Genomic DNA, 9,099 nt, shown 5'->3' on the forward strand with positions numbered 1-9,099 from the left:
TAACAACAAAATTATTAAAAATCTGAATGTTTCTTATTGCAAGATGGATGCCAAGGACACTTCAGAAGAGGTCTTGCTCAAGAAGAAAGCAAAGAAAGGGAGCAAGGCCCCACCTGTAAAGGAGTAGCTGCTTAGAAATGTCAAGTCTCAGTGGATAGAGGATAAAGAAACCTCGTGTTTTTTGGATGTTTATCAGGACTGTAATGTTTACTATCTGTTTGCTAGACTGTAAGCAAGACTGCAGTCCTATTTGTATGGATCTGTTAGTTTCAGTGGCTTATCATTCCCTGTGGTGCACTTTTTTCCCTATTATTTGGCTTGCTCTTCAGTCCCAGCACCTCTTCGATTTAATTTACAATGAATATGTCTGCTCATAATAGAGACTGGAAAGTTCTTAACTGGAATATTAGAGGCATTAATTCCAGTAACAAATGGCTAGCTCTATCTAACAAGATAGAAGAATCAAATTGTACCATCCTATGTCTGTAAGAAATCAAGAAAGAATCTTTTGATAGTGCTTACCTCAAAAAGTTCCTAGAAGAATTAACAAATTTGACTTCACCCCCTCTGTGGGGGCCTCAGGGGGTCTTCTGGTGGCTTGGAATGACAGCTATTTTCATGGTCAATGCTTTGTTCAAAAATAAATTTTCAATCTCTATCATATTCACCTCAAAGCATAATGGTTGCTCTTAGATACTCACAAATATTTATGGACCATGTGATGCTGATGGGAAACTTGAATTCCTGGATTGGTTTAAAACATTCAAATGCCAGGTGACACAGATTGGATGGTTGTGGGAGATTTCAACTACACCATATACCCCTACAACAGAAACAAAGGCAATGGAGACATTTCTAGTATGCTAAACTTTAATGATGCCATTAGTGAGCTTGGGTTGGTAGAAATTCCACTTAAAGGGAGAAGCTTTACGTGGAGTAATATGCAAACTGCTCCACTGCTAGAGAAAATTGACCGGGTTTTTTTACCTCTGAGAGCTGGACCAACAACTACCCAAATACCATTGCTCTATCCCTCTCCAAACCAGTGTCAGATCATATACCCCTTGTGTGATTTCAATTGGCACCTGTATTCCCAAGTCTAATATCTTCAGATTTGAAAACTTCTGGCTAGAGCACCCAAAATTCATGGAAGTAGTTTCTAATATTTGGAAACAAGATGTGCAAGAACTAGACAGTGCAAAACTAATCACTGCCAAATTCAAGAGATTGAGGAAGGGCCTCAAAATCTAGGCCAAAAGCATCTCTAATCTGGCTGGAATTATCACAGCAACAAATGAAACCATTGCCATGTGGGACATGTTTGAGGAGTACAGGCTACTGACTGAGATGGAAACTGGCACCAAAAATATTCTGAAGGAACACCTTGTGAAGATCCTCTCCTATCAGAGGATATATTGGAAACAAAGGGCAACCATAAGATGGGTCAAACTTGGGGATGAAAACTCTAAGTTCTTCCAGGCAAAAGCAACTATCAAGTTCAGATAGGGTCATATCTCAGTGCTTCAGTATGAAGAAGGAAATGAACAGTATGAGCACCATGCAAAAGCTAATCTATTCTGGCAAGCCTTCAGAAAGAGACTTGGACAAAAGACATCAACTAGTAATCTTCTCCACCTGGATTCCATCCTACACAGGCTAGAAAATCTTGATACTCTGGAAACCCCGTTCTATAAATCAGAGATTGATAATGTAATCAAAGAGAAAGCACCTGGCCCGGATGGCTTCAATGGAGCTTTCATGAAAGCCTGTTGCCGCATTATTTGTAAGTATTTCTATAGGCTTATAGAAGACTTCTTTCATGGGAGGGTCAATTTGCAGAGCATCATTGCCTCTTATATCACTCTCATTCCCAAGAAGGACTCCCCCACTAGTGCTAATGATTTTCGACCAATATCACTCCTCAACTACTCTGTCAAAATCATTACAAAGCTTCTGGCAAATAGGCTGCAAAAGGCAATTCTTAATCTGGTTCATGCCAACCAATATGGATTCATCAAATCTAGAACAATCCAAGATTGTGTTGCTTGGGCTTTTGAATACTTTCATCAATGCCAGCAAATGAAGGAGCCCACTATTATTCTAAAACTAGACTTCGAAAAGGCATTTGATTTCATTGAACATGAGGCTATCATTGAGATCCTGACTGCAAGAGGATTTGGCACCAAATGGATCAGGTGGATGAATTTTTTTCTTCTAGCACTTCAGCGGTTTTGTTGAATGGAGTTCCAGGAAAAAAATCATTGCAGGCGAGGAGTCAGATAGGGTGACCCTCTTTCAGCCTTGCTTTTTGTACTAGCTGCTGACTTACTGCAATCAATCCTTAGTGAAGCAATGGAGAACAACCTAATCCAAGCCCCTCTTATTAGGCACTCCTGTCCTGACTTCCCATTTATTCAGTACGCGGATGACACAATTCTAGTGCTACCAGCAGTGCACTCACAGCTTCGGCAAATCAAGAGCCTTATTCTTCATTATGCTGCCTTCACTGGACTTAAAGTTAACTACCATAAGTCGGTCCTTGTGCCCATCAACATCCCAAATGAGCAGTTGCATGATCTGTTAACCATACTGGGATGTCAGCAAGGGAATTTTCCATTCACCTACCTCGGTACCACTCAGCTCAGGATTGCAGATTTTCAGCCAATTATGCAAAGAATTGAAAAAAGGCTCTCAAGGTGTTCCACTTTACTTTCCTTGGATGGCGTACTTCTTATGATTAAGTCAGTCTTATATGCTCTGCCAATCTTTTTCATGTGCTCTCTTTCACTTCCGGCTGGGGTCATTGCTCAGCTCAATAAGTATCCGAGGCACTTTCTATTGTGAAAATTGGTTCAGAAGGAAATGAATGGCCCTGGTGGCATGGGAAAAGATCACAAAGCCCAAACACAGTGGTGGACTAGGAGTGTTAAGCATTCTTGAACATAACAAAGCCCTTCTTATGAAAAATGTCCACAAATTCCTCAACCAAGTCGATTTACCTTGGGTAAAACTGGTTTGGGAAACATATTAATCTTCTGGACCACCCTTGGATAAAGGAGAAGGGTCTTTTTGGTGGAAGATGCACATTGCCTTACTGCCTGCATATAAAGAAGCCTGCACCTGTGTGGTTCAATCGGGTATCAATATTCATTTCTGGCTAGATCCTTGTCACGGAGAAGCACTCAGACTTCAATTTCCCCAGTTGCATTCGTTCGCTACTTCTGACACAGTCACCATCAAGGAGTTTGTTAGTTACCCGAATTGGACTGATAATTTTCATCTTCCGCTGTCAGCACAAGCTCATGAGCAATTCCTCCAACTGGTGAACCTCATCCCTGCATTGAATCCTTTGGGCAAAGATAGCTGGATTTGCTTGGGACAGACCAAGAAGTACTCCTCGATGAAGATGTATAAGCATTTGTTCAGGAATCAAACAGAACATGTCTTTTTCAAACGCATATGGTACAACTCTAGCAGAGTCAAGCGCAAGATCTTCTTATGGCTGATAGCTCATGATAGACTTAACACCAGAAACACGTTAACAAGAAGGGGCATGCATATAGAGGATGTTCATTTGCTCAGAACTGCTGGAACACCCAAATCCCAAATAAAAAAGGGGCATCTCGATCTATGAGGAGACCTTCTTAGCCGTAGCTGAACTTCCTCCTCACTTTGGCCTTGAAGTGGTGATGCTTGGGTGCTGGTGTATTTGGCTCCAAAGAAATGGCAAAGTTTTCATAAACATCGATCCCACGATTCATGGTTAGAAGTTCATGTTTGAAAGAGCATGTGGTGCCCCCATGTTTGGTTTTGGTAATTGATAACAATCTCTACAGACTAATGGTTGCATTGAGTTATATTTGAAGGATTTGTCCATAGGAATTTCTTGAAGTCCATGTGTTGGTTTCAAGGAGTTTATGTGTTGACCAAGGTGCTATTAAGGAATTATCCAAAGAGTGGTCATGTCTTCAAGGGGTTTATGTCTTGAAGAAGAAGATTGTGTGATCATTCATGTTTACCTTCAAGTCATCATCCAAATGAAGAGAGTTGGAAAGAGTCAAGGTTGATCAAGACTAAGTATAGAGAGTGATTCAAGTTGATCATCACACAAAACCTAGAAGATGTACCGAGAGGGACCAAGTTATCCCATGGTATGGTAAGCATTGTCCATTATGCTTTGTGTACTAACCCATGGTCTATGTGAGAGTTCTATGTGGGGTTAGGTATATGCCCATGAGATTGCATAAAGAGGAAGGTATCATACAACCCTTGGAGAGGATGACATCAAGTGGTGATCGTCATCAAGATTGTCGTGTGCAAGTTCAAGTGGAGCATCACAAAGAGATCAAGTGCTTGAAGCTTGATGTCCATTGTGGTGACAATGGACTTGTGAAGATGTGCGGAAGAGTGGCTCACCCATAGTGGTTTATGGGGGAGCAATCAACTCATCTTCATCGACCCAATGCAATCAAGAAAGGTGGTCCATCTTGAGGAGGACAAGATCGTCATCATCTAGCTCAAGTGGATCTTGTGCAAGGCAAAGGTTTGCCCTTGATAGGTTTTCTATTTTACTGGTCTCATGGTGGTTGTTGGGGGACCGGGTTATAGGATCGATTGCCATACTATCAAGGGGGGCTCTCGATGAGTATCTTGATCGTATCGTTCGTAGAGAGCTCAAACCATTGCATCCTTGCATCTTCTTTCTTGGTTCTTGTTTGGTTCTTCTCCTTGTGAGTGTTAGAGCTTATGGTCATCTTCTTGCCAAGCTCGAGTTCATCGAAAACGGAGTTCATGCACGCATCTTCTATGATGTTTTCGATGTTGGAGGTTTTGATGGTTCTTCTCGGTTGGAGGTTTCTCTCCTCTATTCCTTAGGCTTACCTCCCCTCCACTTCTTACTATAACCAGTCGTTGTTGGATGCTACTCGTTGTCATCTATCCAACAAGCTCGAGTTTTCTCAATTCAGAGCTCATATGCAGAAGTTGTGGCAGTTTAGGCGTTATTGCATCCTCTGTTTTCTCTGTTGTGTTCTTGTAAGCCTCAAGTAGTAGTATTGCCCTCTCGAGCGGTAGTACCGCTTGTAGGCGGCAGTACCGCGGCCCTGTGCCGTGTGTAGTACTGCTGCTTCCGGGGATGCATTTTTCTCGAGTCGGGTTTCCGTAAAGGACCACGCAGGGGAGCGGTAGTACGGACGGCAGTAGGGCGCGGTAGTACCGCTCCTACGTCCTCTCCAACTGCCGCTCAGCTCGCTTCCCTCCTTTGTTTTCCAGCGGCTGTAGGGACGGCATTATCGCTTATCGGCGATAGTACCGCCCACAGGGCGGTAGTACCGCCCTAGTGCGTGTACTTCTTATCCCTCAGCCTTGGTTGCCCTATGCCTGCTTGTCACAGCGGTAGTACCGCTGTGGCAGCGGTAATACCACTCCGGCAACGGTAGTACCGCCCAGATGCGGGCTGCGGGCTGCATAACGGTTGGATTCGGGAGCCCCTATAAAAGGGGGTCTTCTTCCCATTCAACCTTATCCTTTTGAGCTCGTATTCTTCCCCCATTGTTTACCTTCTTCGAGCTTGCTAACTCTCAATCCTTCCATGGATTCTTGCTAGTTCTTGAGGGAAAAGAGAGAGGAGATCCAGATCCACATTTCCACCAATCGCTTTCTCCTCTATGTGAGGGGAACCCCTTGGATCTAGATCTTGGAGTTCTTGGTGTTCTCCTTCTTGTTCTTCCTCTCATTTTCCTCCATAGCTTTCGTTGCTTTGGTGGGATTTGAGAGTGAGGGACTTGGGCACTCTGTGTGCCCTTGCCATTGCATTTGGTGCATCGGTTTGAGTTCTCCACGTGATACGTGGAAGTTACAAGTTGAGAAGCTTACTACTCTTGGGTGCTTGGTACCCTTGAGCTTGTTCCTCTTGGGTGCTTGGGCGCCCTAGACGGTTGCTGGTGTTCGGAGCTCAGTCATTGTGGTGTAAAGCTCCGGGCAAGCATCGGGGTCTCAAATTAGGCTGTGGAGATCGCCCCGAGCAATTTGACGGGTACCGGTGACCGCCCCCAAGGGTTGCCAAAGTGTACGGGTTCGGTGACCGCCCCCAAGGGTTGCCATTTGTATGGGTTCGGTGACCGCCCTCAAGGGTCCCTTAGTGGAATCACGACATCTTGCATTCTGCGAGGATGTGAGGAGATTACGGTGGCCCTAGTGGCTTCTTGGGGAGCATTGTGCTCCCACACCGCTCCAAACGGAGATTAGCATCCGCAAGGGTGTGAACTTCAGGATACATCATCGTCTCCTCGTGCCTCGGTTATCTCTTACCCGAGCCCTTTACTTATGCACTTTACTTTGTGATAGCCATATTGTTTCTTGCCATATATCTTGCTATCACCTAGTAGTTTATCTTGCTTAGCATAAGTTGTTGGTGCACATAGGTGAGCCTAGTCGTTGTAGGTTTTGTGCTTGACAAATTAACCGCTAGGTTTATTCCGCATTTGTTCAAGCTGAAACCGTAATTATTTTAAAGCGCCTATTCACCCCCTCCCCTCTAGGCGATATCCACGATCTTTCAATGTTCAAACAAGAACTCAAGCTTCTTGGCATAAAAGTGAAGAGCAAATTTACAAACGAGTTTCATTCTTGGCTAGCTCATTTTTCTTAATAACTTGATGAACATGTTTCCGGAAACTGGTGTTGGCTAGTGGGTCTGGTTTAACCAGCTTCCACTTGTTTTGTACTTTGTAAATATTTTTATAATGAAAATTTACATGCGCTTCAAAAAAAATCCATACATACAGCAATCACTCGTCTATCGGACACGTGAGGATTATTTCATAGATTTACTAAAATTTTACAAAGGTGCCCATGTGATGGTACTGTTGGAAACGATTGCTTTGGCAATGCTTCACGATGTATTGATCGGTGCAATGCGCACGTATATATGGAGTACAAAGTGGGCCACAACCTCAACTATACAAAGACTAGGAGGTGGGCCAGGCTATACAATATACATGCACAAACCATATATTCAACACCCCCCGCAGTCAAAGTGTCGCGGGAGACGCAAAGACTGGACCTGAACTCCTCGAAAACAGAAGTAGGCAGTCCTTTCGTCATGACGTCAGTGAACTGCTGCGCCGTCGGGACGTGGAGGACCCGGATGCGCCCAAGAGCCACCTGTCGTGGTTCTAAGCCTGACAGTAGAGTGGGGGGTAGGTATTGAGAGGCAAGGTCTTAGCTATGGAGAGGTTGTAAGCACAAAGGATGTACGAGTTCAGGCCCTTCTCGGAGGAAGTAACAGCCCTACGTCTCGGAGCCCGGAGGTGGTCGAGTGGATTATGAGTATATGAGTTACAAGGTGCCCAACCTTTCTGCCTGTGGAGGGGGGTGGCTTATATAGAGTGCGCCAGGACCCCAGCCAGCCCACGTAGGCGAGGGTTTAAGGTGAGTTAAGTCTGGGGCGTTACTGGTAACGCCCCACATAAAGTGCCTTTACTATCATAAAGTCTACTTGATTACTGGCCGTTGCAGTGTAGTGTGCCTCTTGACCTTCTGGTGGTCGAGTGAATCTTCGTGGTCGAGTCCTTCAAGTCAGTCGAGTGTGTCCCTCGTTAGTCGACTGGAAGGCGACTTCTTCTGAGGGTGTCCTTGGGTAAGGTACTTAGATCAGGTCCATGACCCTACCTTAGGTACATAACCCCATCATTAGCCCCCGAATGGATTGAGGCTTCGAGTGAGGAAGGAGTTGATGTCGTTTCCGATTAACCTTTGTGCCCTGGTCGTGCGTTGTCCTGGACCAAAGGATCTCTTCGTCGACAGGGAGCAATTCGCCTTCAGTCGACTCGATCCATTCTATTTTTGCGTCGAGTGATCTTTCAGGCTTCGACGATTTCCGAGCGACGGATCGCCGGAAACACCGCGTCTGACAAACTGATTTGCTGTTCGCGGATTCCGCGGGATGTGAAATTTGGGGACGCGCGCGAAGCGGGGCGGACCGCGGCGTTCGGATGGGACGGGGCATAGACGCCTCGATCTCCGCGTCGCCTTTTTCGCCACGTATCCCGTCTGCATAACTGCTCCCAGATATGATTAGATCGACGGGCCTACCTGTCATCCACTCGGAAGAGACCTTATAAATGTGCCCGGCGAGGATTTCTGTGCTGCGCCTCAGCATTCTCTCCCTCTCTCTGCTTCCTTCTTCTCCGCCCAGCGTGCTCGCTCTCGCCCCCGCACCACTTCCCTTCGCGCATCTCGCCGGCGACCATGGCCAAGGAGAAGACGGCGGCGCTGGAGCGCGCAAAGAAGGCGTCGGCGTCGGAGAAGGCGAAGGGGAGATCCACCAGCCGCGGAGGGTCCTCGTCCAGATCCCGTCTGCCGAAGGGCTGGGTCCAAGGAGACTGGATCCAGTCGACCATCACAGAGAAGGACCTCCTCGACATGGCCAACGAGGGCTTGATCCCTCACGGAGCTGCGAGGCTTCCAGGGAAGGAGTGGCAGCCTCAGCCAGAAGAGGGTGAGTGTGTGCTTTTGGCCACTCATGTTGATCGTGGGTTTTCCTTGCCGCCGAGTATTTTCTTCCGTGGCTTCTTGAATTTCTTCGGAGCGCAGCTTCACCACTTTACCCCAAACTCCATTGCCTATCTTGCTGCCTTCGTGTCCATGTGTGAGGGTTTCTTGGGCTGTCGACCGCACTGGGGTTTGTTCAAACATATATTCACGTGTCGCTCTCAGACCGTGAAGAAGGCGAGCCCAGGTGATGAGAGAACCCGAGTCGTCCAAATGTGTGGGGGCCTGGGGATCCAGGTGAGGAATAAGAGCACCTTCCCGCCCATGACCTTTCCCGAGTCCGTCAGAGGCTGGCAGTCGACCTGGTTCTACTGCCAGGTCCAGTCGACGCCAGGGCAGTCGAGTGGACTCCCTCCGTTCACCATGGACCGAGTGAACAAGCCCTCCCCTCTGAAGCTGATTCCGGAGGAGAAAGCCGACGTGAAGATGTTGATGGAGCGCGTGGTGCAGTTGGTTCGGGAGGGAGTGACGGGCATGGACCTCCTGGAGGTCTTCCTCAGGCGTCGCATCCAGCCCCTTCAGTTCCGGAGCCACTGCATGTGGTTG

This window comes from Triticum dicoccoides, chromosome 2B (genome assembly GCF_002162155.2).
Source record: "Triticum dicoccoides isolate Atlit2015 ecotype Zavitan chromosome 2B, WEW_v2.0, whole genome shotgun sequence".
NCBI classification, from domain to species: Eukaryota; Viridiplantae; Streptophyta; class Magnoliopsida; order Poales; family Poaceae; genus Triticum; species Triticum dicoccoides.